The sequence below is a fragment of the Leptopilina heterotoma genome, unplaced genomic scaffold, assembly GCF_015476425.1.
Source record: "Leptopilina heterotoma isolate Lh14 unplaced genomic scaffold, ASM1547642v1 Lhet_141, whole genome shotgun sequence".
NCBI lineage: Eukaryota > Metazoa > Arthropoda > Insecta > Hymenoptera > Figitidae > Leptopilina > Leptopilina heterotoma.
In genome coordinates, this window is record NW_025110860.1 from 334,165 (window position 1) to 354,552 (window position 20,388).

The following is a 20,388-nucleotide window of genomic DNA, read 5'->3' on the forward strand; positions in this document are numbered from 1 at the left end:
AAAATATTTGTAAAAAATAAGCGATTTTTTCAATTCTTTGAAGCAATTAGAAAACTCTTAATGAAGTTTACCTAATCAGAACTCATAAAATCCTAAACTTTTAAAAAGAAAGTAATGTAGCTTTTTTTTACTTTCATATTTAGTAAAAAAAAAAAAAATATATTTGATTAAAAAAAAAGTATTTTGTAAAAAAAGATGATTTTTTTAACTCTTTGAAGCAATTAGAAAACTCTTAACGAAACTCATAGAAGTTTACCTAATCAGAACTCATAAAATTCTAAACTTTTGAAAAGAAAGTAATGCAGCTTTTTTTAAATTTCCATTTAATGCGAACTATTATCAAAAAATAGAACAAAAATAATTTTTTAACTCTTTTAAATGATGTTAGAACTCTTATCAGAACTCATTGAACTTTACATAAACAAACTCATAGAATCGTAGTTCTCGAAAATTTAAAAATACTGCACATTTAACAGATTTTCAATTAAGAGAAATTAAACAAAATTTAAAAAAAATGTTTTTCTTTAATTCTCAAAAAAAAGATTTGTTTAACTGTTCCGACACAATTATAAATTATGTGAAATTCTGCTTATTGGAATTTATATTCTATTTCTCTCAGTGTGGAATTTTTGACCTTTTCTTTTGTCTTCCCTCTATTGATATCAATCTCCACTATCTTGACTATATATTGCTTTTATTTTCTCGCTTCATTGGGTTTTATTTTTTTTCCTTCCATTTTTTTTTTCTTTTTTTTTGTTAAGCTAACCCTCTTTTCTTTTTATCAAACGAATATTTCGAAATCTTCAATATTGACTTCTATATATATATACATACAAACACCCTTGTGTCGTTTTCTTTACGATCGTCACAAGTTTGACATTTCTTAAAATGATCATCCTGAAGACAAGTTTACATTTCACACAACATTAAATTTTACTTGATAGTAAAATTTCCTTGGTGCACACACATAGTTAATAGGTATTTGATGCCTGCTTTTTCTTGGCTTTACTTCTAATTGGGTACTACTGACTTTTATTTCCCCTCCTATAGAGCAAAAAAGCAGAAAGAGAAGAAAGAGAGTGAAATTTTATTATCTCGAGAGTCACAATTTCGTTAAATATCACACCAAAATACTTCATTTCTTGGTATATATATACATCAATAGAGGAGAAAAAGAAAAAGTATTTCATTATTTTACCTAACAGTTTCATATTTCTTTTTTTTTCGTCTGCTTCACTCTGCGTGTTTTTCTGGTAATAAAAAAAAAAAAGAAGAAAAAAAAAAGAAGGAAAAGAAAGAGAAATGCATCAGTGGAAGCATTGCTGGACTAGTGTCGCTTGGTATTGGGAAAAACAATGGGGTTGTTGCACGCGAACGATGAGACTTGTATAACGAGAGGTGAAGAGGGTTTGAAAGAGTGGAATGAGCCATTGCTTGCGGGTGACAAAGAGAACAGTTCCCTGGGATTGAGGGTGGTGAGGAAGAGAAGAGGGGGGGTTGAATGTTTGAAGGGTGAGAAGAACTTTGGGTCGATGTTTTACTGTATAGACTCGTTGTGATTGTAATAGTAATGAAAAAATGGTCATTTTTTAAGGTATATGACAAACTGTTTCTTTTTTTAATTTTCTTTTTTTTTATAAACTGAAATTGGTACCAATTTTTATTCATAGAAAAATTGCATCGGTTTTTCTACACTTTTCGAATTACAGAAGAAAAAAACCCAGGTGAAAAGTTAACGTTAGCCTAACTTTGATTAACGTTATAGCCTAACATTAGTTATCGTTAGTCTAACGTTAGCCTAACTTTAGTTAACGTTAGTTAACGTTAGTTAAAATTAGGCTAACCTTAACTTTTCCACCTGGGAATTTTTTTGTTCGTAGATAGTTCGACAGAAAAAACAGAAATTATACTAAAGATCATAATATCTGTGGAGTTATAAACTTGGATTTATGGTATGCATGATTAGAGAGAATCGTGCGAACTAGGATAGCACTTGCGTAACTGATAACTCATAACAAGAACACAGGCCTGTGTGTCACAATCCAGATATACGGATTTGATTGCAATATTGCTTTTACGTTTTAGTGTCGAGAAATAGACTGTTTAATATTAGCAATATAATAACCCACATGCAACTCCACTAAATTGGTGTTTGATGATTCCAGGAATATTTGCGCTTGTGAAAGGAGAGAGAGAGAAAAAAATCTTTTTCCAACTGTAAATTATTAATAAACTCCTACACGCAGAGAAGGCGATGGATAATAATAATGGCAGCAATATGTTAATATTTATCATTAATTTTAACTAAATGTGATAGACAATTACTATTCTTAAATAGAGAGATATATTGTCATGTTTCAAATGGAATGCATAATTAAATGTTGGGTGGAAATTTACTGGATAGATTAAAAAATTGTTATTTTTCTATATAGCAGAAAGGATTTTTGATATCAGGATTTATTTCAATTGGAGAAATTATTATATATTGCGAATTTTGTAGTAATTATATTGAAACAATTTTGTCATAGTATTGCCACAATATTGACACAAAATTCATGAAAGAATTTAAATATTTACAAGAATAATTTAAATTTTTTGAAGAATTTTATAAAAAATTCTAAATATTAATTTACTTTTAATATCAATTTTAGTCTTTCGACTACTTTTATGAAAATTCTAATTTAAATAATTTAATTCCTAATACATTTTTCTTATTCATGAAAACAATTGAATTCTTACGAAGATTTTTAGAAAAATTGTTTTAAATAATTGAATTCTGTTTGGAAATTTTATAAAAATAGTATATATTAAAAATCATTAAATTTCAAAGAGTTTTTAAAATAATTAAATTTTACAAAGAATTCTATTAAAATTTTTGAGAATAATTGAATGTCTATGTGGTATTTTATAAAAATTTTTTTGAAAATAATTGAATTCCTAAAAAGCATTTTGTTATTTATGAATATAATTGAATTCTTGACAACGATTTTATTAGAATTTTTTAAAATAATTGAATTTCAAAGAAAAAATTTATTACTTTTAAAAATAATTGAATTTTGCAAAGAATTTTATTAAAATGCCTCAAAATAATTGAATTTTTGGGGAATAATTTTGTTATTTATCGACATAATTAAATTCTTTCGAAGAATTATTTATGCAAATAATTGAATTCTCGGGAAAAATTTTATTAAAATAAAAAAAAATAATTGAAATATTTCAAAAAAAATTTAATTAAAATTATATTTAAAATAACCGATTTCTTTCAAACAATTTTATTAAAATATTTGAAAATAATTGAATTTCTGTGAAAAATTCTTACCTATATTTTTGTAAATAATTGAATTCTTCCAAAGAATTTAAAAAAAACATTTTTTTAAATAATTGATTTTTTCAAGCAATTGAAATGAAATTTTTAAGAATAATTTCCTTTTTTGAACAATTTCTGGAAAATTCTATTAAAAATAATGGAATATTTGTGAAAAATTTATTAATATTTTCAAAAATAATTCAATTCCTAAGGAGAATTTTATTATTTATGAAAATATGTAATTGAATTATTGCGAAAAATTTTATTAAAATGTTTAAAAACATTTTTCATTTTTGAAATTAATTAATTTTTCGATTCATTAATTTAACATAGTATTAAAAATAATTAAAATTCTTCGATGAGTTTTATTATTTATGAAAATAATTGAATTCATGATTAGAATTTTATCAAAAATTTTTGAAAATAATTGAATTCCTGTGAAAAATTCTAATATTTTTGAAAATAATTGAATTCCTATGAAAAATTCTAATATTTTTGAAAATAATTGAATTCCTGTGAAAAATTCTAATATTTTTGAAAATAATTGAATTTCTAATTTTATTATTTACGAAAATAGTATTGAATTCTTGCGAACGATTTGATTAGAATTTTTTAAAATAATTGAATTTCTAAGAAGAAATTTATTACTTTTAAAAATAATTGAAATCCTGCGATAAATTTTATTATTTATGAAAATTATTGAATAATTGCAAAGAATTTTATTAAAAATTTTCAAAAATAATTGAATTCCTGAGAAGAATTTTATTATTTATTAAAATAGTTGAATTATTGCGAAAAATTTTATTCAAATGTTTAAAAAGAATTGAATTTTTGTAAAAAAAATTGTTATTTTTGAAATTAATTGATTTCTTCATTAGAATTTTATAAACATTGTTTTAAATAAATATTTTTTTCAAAATATAATTAAATATTATGAAATTTTTTTTTTTTAAATAATCTAATTTTTGTGGAAAACTTTATTTGTGAAAATAATTGAATTTTTCGATTCATTAATTTAAAATAGTATTAAAAATAATTGAAATTCTTTGATGAGTTTTATTATTTATGTAAATAATTGAATTCTTGATTAGAATAAATTTTATCACAAATTTTTTTAAATAATTGAATTTCCATGAAAAATGTTATTTTTAGTGAAAGTATTTGAATTATTGTGAATAACTATGTATAAAAATTTTGTTAAATAATTGATTTTTTCGAAATTTTCTTGAAAATGCTACTCTAAATTAATTGAATTCCTGTGGAAATTTTAATATGCATGAAAATATTTGAATTTTGAGTGGATTTTATCAATTTTAAAAAAAAAATTAAATTCATTTGCGAACTTTTATGAAAATACTAAATATTGAGAATAATTGAATTTCGAATATTTTTTTGAAAATAATTGAATCGTTTTAAAGAATTTGATTATAATTTTTGAGAATAGTTTTTTGATTTCTAGTTTTAGCGAATTTAACGAATTTAAACAAATTGAAACTATATTGCCGCAATTTGTCATTATTTTGCCGCAAATTTCCTCCACATTTTACACTGTTTTTGACAAAATTTATTAAAATTTTGTCCCTATTTTTTTTTACAGATTTATATTGATAAACTCTTAAAAAAAAATACAGAGACGAAATTCCAAATAAATTTGCCTCAATTTATTATTAAATGCAAAACTTTTTAATCCAACTCTTCCATAAAAAAAAGAAATAATCAAATAAAACCCGCCCTATACATTTTATAATTGAGATGAAAATCTTTGAAAGTCAAATGAAATAAGATTTATTTCATGAAGAAAAATTGAAGACTGCTTTCTTGTCTTGCCGGCTGACTCCTTGTTATTAACATGCTCAGTGCATCGGAAGCCACCATAGCTTCAACTCACACAGACTGTGTATAGTATTCACTGATTTGCATATTTATGCATGCGGAAATGACTTAAACGTTAGACTGCTGCCACTTGAGCTATACCCATTTACACACACAAACACACTCACATCAAACATAAAATCGTTTTAAGCCGGTAAACCGTGTGGTTTTGTGTGGCAAATTTCACAAATTTTCCATAAATAATAAATATTATATTATACATACGCACTGGAAAATATTTTCTCTCCAAAATAACAAAAGTACAGCAAACATACCTGAAACAAAGAAAAAACAGAAAAAAATTAACGAAAAATAATTTTTTAACAAAACAAGAAAAAAATAACAATTTTCTAGTCAAGTAAACCTTTCGCCCGTGTCAAATGCAAAGTAAAATTCTCGACATATTTATGGTTCTTGAATTTTTTTGACTTTTTTTCCTCCTCCTCTCTCTCTCTCCATACAATTTAAATGGAAAGAAAGACGTCCCAAGAAAAATTGGAAACCCAAATAATTCTTTCCGTTTTATTTAGTCCACCCCCCTTTCTCCTTCAACCTTCTACCCATCCTTTCGAATTATGCACGAAAAGAAAGTTCAGCAGAGTGGTATTAAGGATGATAAATCACGCGAGGAAGAATAGTGGAGAGGACGAGAAAATGTAATCTCTTGGACAGTGCAAGATCTCCTAATTCATTATGTAGGGATTGTCGGGAAAAAAAAAAGAAATTCGGAAAGAGAGAAAATAACATACAGTTTGTACGCTTACGAGATTAAATTTATGTCTATAAATATTTGACAATAATTCATGCGACTAAACAAATAGTATTTAGAGCGTTGGCAAATTTTGTTTTGACATACATTAAACTTTGACTTATGAAACTTATGAGACTATAAATTTTTGGAAAATTAGTTTCTATGTTTATTTGATAATTTTCTAGATTTATGCTAAAATTAAAATTTTACATCAGAAATTTATTTTTGCTTTCAAACAAAGTGAAATTATTAATTTTACTTGTTAATTTAAAAAGTTATTCTTATTTTCTTAATTTAGAAATAAGATAATTATAATTTCGCCACAACATTTTGTGTATTGCTCAATTTTTTAACATAATGCAGGGCTCGGATCGACTTTATATTATATAAGACCTAAAAAAATCGCCTTAGTCGCATAAATTCACAACAAAAATCGCAAAAAGTCTCATGAAATTTTAAAAAAAGACAAAAAAGAGACGTGAAATTGTAAGATTTGATAAAATTATTATTTTATAATATAAGAATATTGTACTTGTTCAAAATTATTTTCATCATTTCAATTCAATTATTATTTTCAAGAATTTTTAACTAAAATTCTTCTTTAGAGTAATTTTGAAAAAGTCCTTTAACAATTTTCAATTTCATTTGTTTACAATATTCAAATTTAAGAATTTCAATAATTATTCGTAAATTCTTCAATTAAATAAATATTAGAAAATAAAAACTTCAAATAATATAAGATAAATTCAATTAAACTTTCTTAAAAAAATTAATTTCAAAATTCAATTATTTCTAAAAATTCACGCTTTATTGCTTTTAATATTCAATTATTATCTAAAATTTTAACTGAAAATTTATTTTTAAATCAATTTTTATTAGAAAATTCGACTGGAATTTAATTATTTAAATATAAAAATAAATAATTTATTATTTGAATGATTCTTAAAATTCAATTCTCATAAAGAATTTTATTAACAAATTTTTAAATAATTGAATTCTTTCGACGAATTTTAATAAAATTTATAAGAATAATTTAATTTTTCAAGAAATTTCATTAAAATTGTATTAAAAATAATTGAAAATCTGCAATGAGTTTATTTATTTTATTTCAGAATAATAATTGAATATCTGTTTAGCTTATTATTAAATTTTTTTGAAAATAATTTAATTCCTAAAAAGCATTTTATTATTTGTGAAAATAATTGAATTCTTGCCAACGATTTTATTAGAATTTTTTCAAATAATTTAATTTCCAAGAAAAAATGTATTATTTTTAAAAATAATTGAATTCTTGTGTTGAATAGTGTTATTTATGAAAATAATTGAATTTTAAAAATAATTTTATTAAAATCCGTCAAAATAATTGAATTTCCAGGAATAATTTTGTTATTTATCGACATAATTGAATTTTTGGGAAGAATTTTATTAATACTTAAAAGAATAATAATTGAATTATTTCCAAAAAATTTAATTAAAATTGTATTTAAAATAATTGATTTCTTTCGAACAGTTTTATTGAAATATTTGAAAATAATTTAATTCCTGCGATGAATATTGTTATACTTTTGAAAATAATTTAATTTTACTAACAATTTTATTAAAATACCTTAAAATAATTGAATTATCGAGAATAATTTTGATATTTATCGACATAATTGAATTTTTTTGAAGAATCATTTATGTAGAATTCTATTAAAATCTAAAAGAATAATTGAATTATTTAAAAAAAAATTGAATTAAAATTGTATTTAAAATAATTGATTTCTTTCGAACAATTTTATTAAAATATTTGAAAATAATTGAATTTCTGTGAAAAATTCTTATCTTTTTGTAAATAATTGAATACTTGGAAACGATTTTATTTCAATTATTTTAAATAATTGAATTTACAAGAAGAAAATTACTTTAAAAAATAATTGAAATTTTGCAAACAATTTTATCGACATAATTCAATTCTTTCGAAGAATTATTTATGTAAATAATTGAATTCTTCGAAAAAAATTCAATTATAATTGTATTTACAATAATACATTTTTTTCCAACAATTGTATTAAAATATATATAATTAATTGAATTCCTGTTAAAAATTCTTATATTTTTATAAATAATTGAATTCTTCCAAAGAATTGAAAAAACATTTTTCTACGTAATTGATTCTTTTAAGGAATCGAAATTAAATTTTTAAGAATAAATACATTTTTTAGCAATTCTTGTAAAATTGTTTTCAAAATAATTAAAATCCTGCAATGAATTTTATTATTTATGAAAATAATTGAATAGTTGCAAAGAATTTTATTAAAATTTTCAAAAATAATTGAATTCCTAAAAAGCATTTTAATTATTTATGAAAATAATTGAATTATTGCGAAGAAATTTATAGAAAATTTGTAAATAATTGATATTCCTGTGAAATTTTTATTATTTTATGAAAATAATTATAAATGTTTGCCAAGAATTTTATTAAAATTTTTGAAAATAATTGAATTTTGGAGAAGAATATTATTATTTCTAAAAATAATTGAAATTTAGACGAGACTTTTTAAAAAATTTTGAACATAATTGATTTTTTGCGAAGAATTTTATTACTTTTGAAAATTATTGAATTTCTGCAATTATTTACGTAATTTCTCTAAAATTCTCCAAATTATATCGTATAATTTACGAACTTTTCGTCCTTTTCTCAATTAAAATATCAAATTACGGACTTTACGGACCTTTTTTAAAAAAAACGGATCAAATGCTGTCAGAATATTGTCATAATTTTGCCACTATATTGCCCTAATACTCTCACAATTTTGCGCCACTATATTGCCCTAATACATCCACAATATTGTCCTTAATGGCCATAATTTCACCACAATATTGCCCTATACTTTTTCCCAAATATTTCCTCAATTATGCCCTTAAATTGCCAATATTGACTATATATTGTCTGGCCACTATTTTGCCCTATTAATGCCACATTATTATTGTGTTAATTTCAGGGACTGACACGGACACAAAAAAAAACACGAAAATTCGTGTCGAGTCCTGACACGACACAAAGTTCGATTGGTAATTCGTGTCGTGTTAAGGCACGACACAAAGTTCGTCTGGTAATTCGTGTCCTGCCAACGCACGACACATATGAAATTTGTATTTCGTGTCGTGTCAAAATACGTTTTAAGAACACACATGAAACACGGTTTAGAATCTTGTAGGCGTTATTTGTGTCGTGACTTGACACGACACGAATTGCCAAGTGAACTTTGTGTCGTGTCAGGACACGACACGAATTACCAAGTGAACTTTGTGTCGTGTCAGAACACAACACGAATTACCAAGTAAACTTTGTGACGTGTCAGGACACGTCACAAATTACTAATTACTACACGACTTGTGTCGTGTCAAGGCACGACACGGACGCGACACGAATTTTTCGTGAAAGTCCCTGGTTAATTTCGTTCGAATTCTGCTATTGAGTTGCCCTAATTTTGCCACAAAGTATCTCTGGTCATCTGTAACATAACAGCATTGATAAAATTTTCTGTAAATTATCAACTTCCTCTCTCCCTCTCTCTCTCTCTCTGTCCATCGTTAACCCAGGTGTTTAATTCTATTTACAATGAGAGCAATGCAGCAGCAGCCGTATAAAAGGAGAATATAATGAGGATCCGAACGTTGCTCTAGCACCTATCTGAGGAAGTGTGACAGCTTGAGATACGGTGTGGTCACGCGCGCCTCGCCGCCATCTGGATTTCAATTAGACTAATGCACCGCGAATACTATGAACGGGTCCCGTTTGCGGCTACAGAATGTCCGCCCATGTATCTTATGTCTCCTCATGTACATGTGTTGCACCAATACATCCATAGTTGGTTTACACTAGGAACTGTTTCCGCAGGAAACAGTGTACAACTTCTCTCCTTCTCTCTCTCTCTCTCTCTCTCTCCATTACACATCTATATATATATATATATATATACAGTTTGTGTGTAGTCTAGAGTCTTGTGACCATTTCGGCACACGGAGACGATGGATTTTAATTACTTGATTGCCAACACTATACCCTATTCGCCACAGCCGTGTGCATGCTTTGAATTTCAAATGTTAGCTATACACTCTAGATGCGAATTTCTCTTAAACAAAAAAATGGAGACAAAAAATTCTTTTAAATTAGCTAGATTAAATTTTTTTTGTTAGTAGCGGTTAGCGAAATGTGTGCAATGTGTAGTATTTATATTTTATGCGGAATAGTAAAAGCTATGCGAGAAATATTGTGCTGATCCTATAAAAGCAATATAGTGGCAAAATAAGGACAATGTAATAAAAGAATCAGGGGAATTTAGAGCAAAAAATTATGGCATTATAGTGGCGATATTGGAGCAAAATATAGTGGCAAAATAAGGACAATATTATATAAGAATAATTAGGTCAATTTAGTGTTAAAATTATGGAATTATAGTGACAATATTGGGGGCAATATAGTAGAAAAATTAAGGCAATATAGTGACAGAATTAGGGCAATATAGTGGCAAGATTATGGCAAAATTGTATAGTTATACATAAATTGGCACAATTAGAAAGAAATAGCATCAGAATCATGGTAACGAAGTTTCTCGAAACTAAATGGAAATTAAATTGAAGGACAATAAAATAATTTCTGAAAACTCTGTTATTAAATTATATTAAAAAAGTGAAAGTCATGAGTCAGCACTGACTGTACATATTATCTATATATATATGTAATTGACCATCAAGACATGATTGAAATAATTCAAACTTACAATCACTTGAAGGTGATTATAAACTTCATAAGAGATTTAAAGCATTCTCCAACCTTGCATTCACTTCCATTTGTCATAATCTTAACGATATCCACAACAATAAGTCGACACTAGCCGACAAAATGTCAAAGCTCCACACAACATTCCTCAAAAAAAAAAAAAAAAAACGTTTTAAAAATCTCATTTATTACTCATAACCGAATTTGATTTTTTCTCTATTGCAAGAATAATAATTCTGCTTAAAACAGAAGAAAAAAGAAAAATTCACCCCTTCCTCACTTTTTACTTACTGAACCATTTTGTAATTCCCATAAACAAAAAAATCCTCTCCAAAGTTTTCTGCTCAAAAAATAATCAATAAAAACAATAGAGCAACAAAAAAGAAAAGATTAAAGGAAAAGGTGAGTCACTTTTTCTTTTTTTTATTTTCTTTTAAAGGGGGGGGGGGGGGGAATGGGGCAAAATTTTACAAAGCTAACAAATGCACTGAATTGTGGTGGGGGTGGGGGGTATAGAAAGCAGTCGAGTGTGTGCAACGAAGCTACATATAGGTTCACTCTGTTCTTTGTTTTGATTTTTTCTCGGCCTTGATCCCAACCATCGTTGGTGCAAGGACCGGCTGAAAAAAAAGGTAAGGAAAGAGGAGTAAAAAAAAAAAAAAATTTATATGAGAGAAGAGAAAAGGACGAGGAGATACCTCCTTCTTTCTTTCTTTCTTTCTTTCTGTCTTGTTCGTTCTTCCCGCATGTTTGGTTGTGTATCGCTTCCAATCGTTCGTTCCGATTGAAAAGTCTGCCTCGCAGTCTCCGAGACTCGAAGAGTACGGCGCCAAAGTTAATGTGGATGAAGTCAAACGCATATGTGTATATATGTGTACAGTCACTCAACAAAATTCACCAGTTGCTTCAACGGGTTTTTAAATTTTATTTTGTATATATTGATTTTATATAAAAATAATCATGCAATATTTTTTTTTTTTTTTTGAATGGAAAATAATAAACGTTACATGTGGCACAATATTTACATGAGTAGGGTAACAGTTCCAGTCGTTCCCAAAAGTTAACGTTAGCTAATGCTACTAACGTTAGACTAACGTTAACTAATGTTAAACTAACTTTGATTAACGTTATAGCCGAACGTTAGCCTAACTTTGATTAATGTTATAGCCTAACGTTAGTTAACGTTAGTCTAACGTTAGTAGAATTATTTAACGTTAACTTTTTTAACCTAGGTTGGCACTGTCTTAAAAAGTTGGCACCCCCTTTTTTTTCTTTAAATAACAAAAAAAATACTAAAGTATATACTTGATTTTTGTAAAAACAGCTCCAAATTTTAATAATCATATGCAAAACATACTAGTTTTTAGTTATTTCTTGTTATTAGAAGGATGCCAATCACTGGAACGCTGTGCCAAATTTTATTATTCACGAAAAAATTTAAATATTTATAAAAATAATTTAATTCTTGCAAAGAATTTTAAAAAAATTTTGAAAAAATTGATCTCTTTCGAACTAATTTTATGCAAATTCTAATTTAAATAATTCGATTCCTGAGAAATTTTTATTATTCATAAAAAGAATTAAATTCTTATGAAGATTTTTACAAAAAAATTTTTCAATTATTGAATTCCGTTTAGAAATTTTTTGAAAATAGTTGATGTTGAAAATCATTTAATTGCGAAAAGTTTTTAAAAATAATTCAATTTTACAAAGAATTCTATTAAAATTTTTGAGAATAATTAAATGTCTGTGTGGCATATTATTTAATTTTTTTTTAAATAATTGAATTCCTCAAAAGTATTTTATTAAAATTATGAAAATAGTTCAATTTTCAAGAAGAAATTTATAACTTTTGAAAATAATTGAATTCTTGTGATGAATATTGCTATTTATGAAAATAATTGAATTTAGCAAACAATTTTAATAAAATGCCTTAAAATAATTGAATTTTCGGGAATAATTTTATTATTTTTCGAGATAATTAAATTGTTTCGAAGAATTATTTATGTAAATAATTGAATTCTTGGGAAGAATTTTATTAAAATCTAAAACAATAATTGATTATTTCAAAAAAATTTCATTAACATTGTATTTAAAATAATTAATTTATTTCGAACAATTTTATTAAAAAATTTAAAAATAATTGATTTCCTGTGAAAAATTTTAATATTTTTGTAAAAAATTAATTTTTCAAGGAATAAAATTTAAATCTTTAAGAATAATTACATTTTTAAAAATAATTACTGTAAAATGGTAATAAAAATAATTGAAATCCTGTGATGAATTTTATTATTTAAAAAAATAATTCAATTTCTGCGAAGAATTTGATTCATTTTTAAAATAATTGAATTCCTGAGAAGAATTTTATTATTTATAAAAATAATTTAATTCTTGAGAAAAATTTTATAAAAATTTTGAAAAAAAAAATTGATTTCTTTCGACTAATTTTATGCAAATTCTAATTTAAATAATGAATTCCTGAAAATTTTTTAACATTCATAAAAAGGACTGTATTGTTACAAAGATTAAAACAAAAAATTTTTTAAATTAAATTTTTTAATTAAATTCTGTTTGGAAATTTTATGAAAATAGTAAATATTGAAAATCATTGAATTGCGAAAAGTTTTTAAAGTATTCTATTAAAACTTTTCAGAATAATTGAATATCTGTTTAGTTTATTATTAATTTTTTTTTTAAATAATTTAAATTCCTAAAAAGAATTTTAATATTTATGAAAATAATTGAATTCTTGACAACGATTTTATTAGAATTTTTTTTAAATAATTGAATTGCTAGGAAAAAATGTATTATTTTTAAAAATAATTGAATTCTTGTGATGAATATTGTTATTTATGAAAATAATTGAATTTTGCAAACAATTTTATTAAAATGACTTAAAATAATTGAATTTTCGGGAATAATTTTGTTAATTATCTTTAATAATTGAATTCTTTCAAAGAATTATTTATGTAAATAATTGAATTCTTGAGAAGAATTTTATTAATATTTAAAAGAATAATTGAATTATTTAAAAAAAATTTAATTCAAATTTTATTTAAAATAATTGGTTTCTTTCGAAAAGTTTTACTGAAATATTTGAAAGTAATTAAATTCCTGCGATGAATATTGTTATACTTTTAAAAATAATTTAATTTTACTAACAATTTTATTAAAATACCTTAAAATAATTTAATTTTCGAAAATAATTTTGTTATTTATCGACATAATTGAATTCTTTCGAAGAATTATTGATTTAATAATTGAATTCCTGAGAAAATTTCTAATATTTTTTCAAAATAATTGAATTCTTCCAAAGAATTAAAAAAATAATTGTATACCTAATAATTTATTTTTTCAAGGAATTGAAATTAAATTTGTAAGAATAAATACATTTTTGAGCAATTCTTGTAAAATTGTATTAAAAAGAATTGAAATCCTGTAATGAATTTTATTATTTTTAAAAATAATTGAATAGTTGCAAAGAATTTTATTAAAATTTTCAAAAATAATTGAATTCCTGAGAAGAATTTTATTATTTATGAAAATAATTGAATTATTTGCGAAAAATGTTATTAAAATGTTTAAAAAGAATTTTGTTAAATAATTGATTTTTTCGAAATTTTTTTGGAAATTCTATTCGAAATTAATTGGATTCTTGTGGAAATTTTATTATTAATGAAAATAATTGAATTTTGGATGAATTTTATCAAATTTTTAAAAAAAAATAATTGAATTATTTTGTCAAATTTCATGAAAATACTAGATACTGAGAAAATAATTGAATTTCGAATATTTTTTGAAAATAATTTTAAATAATTTGATTATATTTTTTGAGAATATTTTTTTGATTTCTAGTATTAGCGAATAATAGCAGCATAAGGACAAAATTATGGCAAAATTGAAATAAAGTTATATGTCTCTGATTAGTACTAATAAATTTCTTCTCAGTTTAGAGTTTTTCTTTTTTTTCTCTTTTTAAAAAATAAAGCCAAAAATTAACATAATATATTAAAAGTAGTTTTTTTATATTTGAAACATTTACATCTGGAATTGTTTCTTAAAAAAGCATTTCTTTGTTTCAGAATTGCAAGCGCAATCTCTGGTATCCGTCTCTTATAAAGACCATTTATTTATTTACCTCCGTCTACTTCTTGTTTCTTTTACTTTCTTTCTGCATCCACAACCTTCATTCGAGTCCTAAACTTTTTTTTATCTTATTTCTTTTTTTTTTTGACCAGTTCGCCTTATTGTTGCCATTCTCTCCGGAAAGCCTTCTATATTACACTCTCTCAAAGGTATAGGAACTCGAAATATAGTCAGGGACCCTGAACCCACATCTGGTGTATCTAAAATTCGAGAAGCTACTAGTCTTGTGTGACTCATACTATTTTCCGCGTCTCAAACATTCGTCGCTGCCAATGACCTACTCTCTTGTCTCTATACAACAACGTGTGTTCAACTATTCGAAATATTTCCAAACTGCGATCTTTTTATCTTCAAAAACGTACTTTTCACTTCTCTTCTTAATTCTTTTGTATTCCTTTGTATTTTTTTGTTTATTTTTTGTAATTTTTTTGTAATTATAATTTTTTTGCAAATACTCTTTTATTTTTCTTTCTCAATCTTTACTTTTTGGAAAAAATAATAGTAAAAAATTGAAATTAATTAATTTCGAACAATTCTCAATTGATAAAGGTACTTTGTTTTGAAAAAAGAAGAGAAAAAATATAGCGGAGTAAATGTTTTTGTTGCATAGAAAAAAAAAATTAACATCGTCAGTAAAATAAATTAAAGTCTTAACAATGACTAGACGAGTAAAGCCGAATATCAAAAGCTTTAACAACCTTATTAAACTCGCGTCGACGTTAAAATGACGTGCCACTTTCAGATAGTTCATTGTGCGCAAAATTTCAAACTTCAAGCACTAGAAAATAAGCTATCGAAGCGCCTTCTCACTATTTTAATTAAATCATTAATTTTCTCATGAATATTCATTTTTAATAATGGGGAATGAAACTACAATCTTTTTCGCACCTAGAATACAAATTAGCTAACAAATATTACACCAATTCGAAACATCATCAAAAATTATTTTCATTATTTCGATTATTCATTTCTAGAATTTTCAACTAAAATTCTTCTTCGAGTCAATTTTTTTAAAAATAATTTTTGAAAAAGTTCTTTGATAATTTTTAAATCATTTTTTTTTACAATTTAGTTTTACGAAATTTCTTTAATTTTGACATCCTTCAATTAAATAATTATATTAGAAATTAAAAACTTGAAATAATTAAAAAAAAATTCTATTAAACTTTTTGAAAAAAATTAATTCTGCAAAATTCATTTCATTCAAATGAAATGAAATGATGAAAAGTTCAAATTTTCAAAGATTTTAGTTTGAAACCTTTTGAAAATTCAATTATTTCTAAAAATCTACCCTCTAATGCTTTGAATATTCAATTATAATCTAAAATTTTAACTTAAATTCATTTTTAAATCAATATTTAAATTAGAAAATTCAACGAGAATTCAATTATTTAAATACAAATTAAATAATTGAATATTTCTTAAAATTGATTTTTCATAAAGAATTTAATCAACAAATTTTTAAATAATTCAATTCTCTTGACAAATTTTAATAAAATTTTTAAGAATAATTTCATTTTTCAAAAAATTTAATGAAAATTGTATTAAAAATAATTGAAATTCCGCCAAGAATTTTATTAAAATTTTTGAAAATAATTGAATTTAGGAGAAAAATTTTATTATTTATAAAGATAATTGAAATCTTGCAGAGAATGTTTGTAAATTTTTGAATATAATTGATTTTCTACGAAGAATTATATTACTTTTGAGAATAATTGAATTCTTGAGACGAATTTTATTAAAATATCTTTTTAAATAATTGAATTCTTTTGTGAAATTTTATTGAAATCGAAAACATTGAAAATAATTGAATTTAGGCAAAATTTATTTAAATTATTTTGAAAAAAATTGAATTGTTACAAAGAATTTTATTGAAATTTTTGAAAATAATTAAATTCTTTGAAAAAATTTAATTAGAAATTTATTGAAAATATAGGCAAAGGTTTTTAAAATGAGCTATTTCTTTATGTTTTATATTATATAATAATTAAAGATGACCGAGTGATAAGATAATTATTTTCTACTATGAAAAATACTTTTACTGGAACTTCTTCAAAATTATTTTCATCATTTCAATTCAATTAATATTTTCTAGAATTTTTAACTAAAATTTTTCTTTAAATCAATTATTTACAATAATTTTTTTTTTAAAATTCTGAGAATTTTCAAATGTATTTGTTTACAATTCAATTTTACAAAATTTCATCGATTATTCGGAAATTCTTCAATTAAATATATATTTGAAAATAAAAACTTCGAATAATTTCAATTAAACTTTTTGAAAAAATTAATTCTACAGAATTGTTAGTTAAAAATATGAAAAATTCAGATTTTCAAAGATTTCAATTTGAAACTTTTTCGAAATTCAATTATTTCTAAAAATTCAGGATATAATGCTTTTAATATTCAATTATTATCTAAAATTTTAACTAAAATTCATTTTTTAATTAATTTTTATTAAAAAATTCTATTAGAATTCAATTATTTAAATAAAAAAATAAATGATTTATTAAATAATTGAATGTTTCTTAAAATTGAATTCTCATAAAGAATTTTATCCCTAAATTTTTAAATAACTAAATTCTTTCGACGAATTTTAATAAAATTTTTTAAAATAATTGAATTTTTCGATTAATTGATTTAAAATTGTAATAAAAATAAGTGAAATTCTGCGATGAGTTTAATTATTTATGAAAATAATCGAACTATTGCGATAAAATTTATAAAAAATTTGTAAATAATAGAATTCTTGTGAAATTATTTTATTATGAAAATAATTAAATTTTTTGCGTCGAATATTAATAAAATTCTTTTTATATAATTGAATTATTTTGGAAAATTTTATTAAAATAGTAGATATTGAATGTCATTGAATTTAGGAAAATGAAAATTTTTGCAAATAATTGAAATTCTGCCAAGAATTTTATTAAAATTTTTGAAAATATTTGAATTTCGAAGAAGAATTTTATTATTTATAAAGAGAATTGAAATTTCGACGAGAATTTCTTTAAATATTTCGAATATAATTATTGAATTTCTTTGAAGAATTTTATTATTTTTGAAAATAATTGAATTTTTGCAATTATTGAAACTTCTCCAAAATTCAAATTTTTTTTACTGTTTTTAACTGAAATTCCTCGATAAATTCATTATTTTTAATAATTAATTAAATATATATATTAAAAAATGTAACTAATTTCATAATTATTTAAATTTTGAAATTTTTTACAAAAATTTAGATTCTTTAGAATTTCTAATAAAATTTATTCAAAATTGAAATTTTACAATATTAAAAATTAAAATCTTTTCAAGCCAATCTATTTATGAAAATTGTAAACGAAACTATTTTAAAATTCAATTAATTTTGAAATGTACATATAAATAAAATTATTTATTAAGTAATTGCTAAGTTATAATTTTATGATAATTCTTCAAGAATTAAGTTATTTAAAAAGAAATTATTGTCAGAAATGGTAAAAATTGAGAAATCGTCAAAAAATGTGAAGAAGGTTATAAAATTGAAATAAGGTGACAAAAGGGAAAAGGGGGACAAACTAATTTTAATTATTTTTACTATCCACCTTTTTTTAAATATTTTACTATCTAAATCGAAAGAATTATTAAAAAAAAATTATTCTGAGAGAAAAATTTAAAATTCACAACTCAATGTAAATATTATTCAACATAAAAATGAATTATTTCAAAACAAAAATGACTAAATCAGTAATATACCTCGAGAACTGTATATACTACGCACGAGTAAAATTGCGGAATATTGCACTCAAGTCTCGAGAGCAGAGCAATTTCCGCCAAATGGTTTCCTGCTGGCGATTCATGTGTTAATAAATAGAACCTCAACTCTGTAAGTCAAAAAAAAAAGAAAAAAAGAAACAAAACAAGAACAAGCTATAAAAAAAATGCACAAAAAAAAAGTAAAAAGAAAAAACACCAAAACCGTTAGGTTTGCGTCAGAAGATTATCGCTAATACGTATGCAACAGTAATGGCTTAACGAGAAAGAGCATAAAAAAGGCCTTGCGTGAACTGCGAGAGAAAAAAAACCACTGGCAAACAATCACAAATATTCGTTACACGCGTGCATAAGTTTTGAAGAAAGCAGGAACAAAAATTTACACGCAAACTTTGCGGGATTTGTGATATTCACATTAACCTGGAGAGTTAGGAAGAAATTACGACCCATTTCAAAATTTATCACCCATGGTAACAAGGCAGCCATTATACTAGAATTTATAGATGTATAAACAAAAATAAGACCCTGTTATATATTTAAAAATATTTTTTCAGTCTCAAAAGTTGTTGAGTGTTAAATTCAAAATAATAAAAAAAAAAATAATAAAAAAAAATATTAATTTTTGAATAATTGATATAAATTTACATCAAGAAGAGAAAGTTTTGTGAAATTTTGATATAAGCAGCTGCCACTGATTTTATTTGAAATTCACCTGTCACAGTGAGAGCTTGAACCAACGTTAAATAAAAAGTATCACGACCTCTCTAAATTTTAATGAGTAAAATTTTTTTTATTTAAATCAAATTTTTTATGGAGGTTTTTAGTAATAATAATAAAAAACTAATTTTATCTTATTAATTATAACTATAATAATTTGAATGTTCTTTCATTCTATTATTCATTCATATTTCTCTTCCTCACACTCTGAAGTTGTCTTTTGTTCACACTTTTGTTTTTTGTTATCTTTAGATAAATTGTATATTATATTATTATGTTATAATTATTTTTATTTTACAATTAATTCAAAATTGTAATGACAAATAGAAATCATCAGAATTTTTTGCACTTCTTTTCATTAAAAGACTAAAATTTTGTTAAATATTGTTTTATCAAATTAAAATTTGATTTTTGTTCTTTACTTCTAAGCAAAATTAGAAAATTATTAAACACCTGGGATTAGGAAATAGAAAATTTATTTATTTTACATTATTTTTTTTATGAATCACAATTTTTTTAATAAAATTATTATTTTGTTTTAGAAAAAGAAGAAAAATATTTGCACAATTCCTATTTTTAATTTTATTTTTAGAACAGGATTTTCCACAGAAATTAAAACATTCGAAAATTTCAAATTCAAACCTTTTTTAAATTAAACAATTTATAAAACTATTGTTATAAAACATGAAGACATCGATTGCTCCGAGTCGAAGACTCGGAGTGATCGATTTCTTCATGTTTTCTAATAATTAAAAATGACCAAGAGATAAAATTATTATTTTATATTATAAGAATATATTGTTAATGTAACTTCATCAAAATTATTTTCATCACTTTAATTCAATTATTATTTTCTATCATTTTAAATTATTTTTTATAAAAATAATAATTGAATTCCTTAAAAAAATTTTATTATTTATGAAATTAATTAAATGTTTGCATACAATTTTATTAAATTTTTTTTTAACAGTTGAATTTTGTTTGGAAATTTTCTAAAAATAGTTGATGTTGAAAATCATTTAATTGCAAAAAGTGTTTAAAAATAATTAAATTTTACAAAGAATTCTATTAAAATTTTTG

General features: G+C 23.3%; 1 protein-coding gene across 5 annotated transcripts in view; it reads right to left on the reverse strand.

Moving 5' to 3' along the window:
* The window catches only part of LOC122498063 (zinc finger SWIM domain-containing protein 8 homolog), a 182,907-nt gene that overhangs the window by 154,476 nt on the left and 8,043 nt on the right, over positions 1–20,388 (reverse strand). The window lies entirely within an intron of this gene.